General features: G+C 37.1%; 1 pseudogene; it reads left to right on the top strand.

The window, feature by feature from the left end:
- Nucleotides 1–300: 300 nt before the first annotated feature.
- LOC108880239 (odorant receptor 131-2-like) lies at nt 301–1,222 on the top strand (annotated as a pseudogene).
- The last annotated feature ends 978 nt before the right edge of the window (nt 1,223–2,200 follow it).

Here is a 2,200-nt window from a genome sequence, read left to right as displayed (position 1 = left end):
CAATGAGGGCAGCGAGCAGTGAGTGATGATGACGACAGTGTTGTTGATATTTTCAGATATTCTACCCTTTAAAATGATCATGCACAGCTCTATCTCAGAAGGCTGCATGCAGCTCAGCAGAAGACATTAGTCTCTGAGACAACACAGAGAGAGAGAGATGAACAGCTGTATTTAAACCAGCATCTTATCACTTCAGAGAAGCTCAACACTGGACTTAACTTTTATCATTTTGTAACAAAAATCTAATTTTCTATTGACAGGTGTATTACAGAATGACACTTGTGTTTGCTGAGAAGATATATGGCAGACAACAGTTCACTGGTTGGTGGTGAGTCTTTGCGACAAATCAACGACCGGGTCATTATTGTGCAGGTCCTGGTGATGATTTTTCTTTGCATTAACTCATTGCTCATCATGACCTTTTTTAAAAAGGAGTGTTTCTATACAACTACACGTTACATCTTATTTGCTCTTACATTACTGTCTGACAGCATGATATTATTACTGGACTGATATTCTGCTCATCATGACCTATTTTGGCTTCACAATGCAAGTTGGGCTGTGCATCGTTATCTGTTTCATGCTATATATATTCTATACAGTCACCTCAGTTACTCTGACAGCAATGACCCTGGAGCGCTATGTGGCCATTTGTATGCCCCTGCGCCACGGAGAGCTGTGCTCCACACGTAACACTTTCCATTGCATCCTCATCATTCATGGCCTCAGCTCTGTGCCCTGCATTGTTATTCTCTCCACTTTATTTGCATCAGTCTCCCTTAGCTTCTACTCACAATTCATATTATGCTCTATGGAGATGTTCTTAGTTCACAAATGGCAGGATCATCTTATGTCAGCTATAAATCAGTTTTACTTCTTGATCATGATCATCACAATTGTTTTCTGCTATGTTAAAATAATGAAAGTGGCCAAAGTTGCATCAGGAGAGAATAAAAAGTCAACAAGTAAAGGGCTCAGAACAGTGATTCTTCATGGTTTTCAGTTGGTGCTTTGTCTCATTCAGCTATGGTGCCCTTCAGTAGAAAGTGCAATACTTCAGATTGATTTAATATTGTTTATTCAAGTCAAATACTTTAACTATGTAATATTTGGTCTTGCTCCAAGATGCCTGAGTCCTCTCATCTATGGTCTCAGGGATGAAAAGTTTTTTCTTGAACTGAAAAGTTATACCTTCTTCAGTTTGTACAAAAAAAGTTTCTGAGGACAGCCCCACTCCAGTTTCTCTATAGTTAAGATTTAGGGGCATGTTTTAACTCTTGATTTTCTGATAATATTATGTTTCTGTTTCTGATTGTGAGCATGACTGTAATTACATTTCTAGGATGAATACGCTGTTAAAAAAAAACTATTAACCTCACATACAATACAAAGTTTAATGGTAAACTATAATAAACTCAAACTCCAGTTTAATCTCAACACTTTTAATTGTTGCTTTTGACTATTCTACATGACTGGATGTAACAACTCTTTGCTCCCTAAATGCTGCAAATCTGTGCAGCAAATAACCAAATTACAAAATAATGTCAGGCATGTGTTACAATGAGAGCTGCTCTAACAGTAAAATCCAATTCTTCATATTTGTTCTTGTAGCGTATACAATCAAAGTTACAGCTTGCTTTTTGAGTCCTCTCTACAGTTCCAAAGGTTTCCTAAACATGTACAAAAAAGTTCAAATGACTATAAACTTTGTAATAATCATGTTTGGTCTGTTCTTCATTTCAATCATGTCTCTCACCAATTGAAATTAAACAGCCTCATGTTGCCTATTTATCCATCCATTGTCATTTATCATAGTCAGAAAATCACAGGTTTTACTATTAACAATAATAAATGCTGCATTACATACTGTAGATGCCATTATCAATGTTATTAATTAGGGCTTGAGTGCCGAAGGGTGCAAAGGCCCTATTGGATCTCCCATGTTTATTGTTATTCTCCATTAAGTATAATTGTATTTTGAGGGCCTAAACATGCCTAAAAAATCATGAAACTTTGCACACGCATCAGACCTGGTGAAGACCTGGTGAAAACTTGATTATGTCATTGGCCTTGTGCATGGGCGATTCAAAATGGCTCTAAAGCACCCTGGAAATTTCAAAAACCCTTTGCCATTTGTCCATTTTTTCTAGGTGGACGAAATTTGGCAGCCATTTGTAACAGGAAGTTGCTCTAACTCACA

This window comes from Lates calcarifer, unplaced genomic scaffold (genome assembly GCF_001640805.2).
Source record: "Lates calcarifer isolate ASB-BC8 unplaced genomic scaffold, TLL_Latcal_v3 _unitig_877_quiver_1557, whole genome shotgun sequence".
NCBI classification, from domain to species: domain Eukaryota; kingdom Metazoa; phylum Chordata; class Actinopteri; family Centropomidae; genus Lates; species Lates calcarifer.
This window is presented reverse-complemented; position numbering and strand designations above follow the sequence as displayed.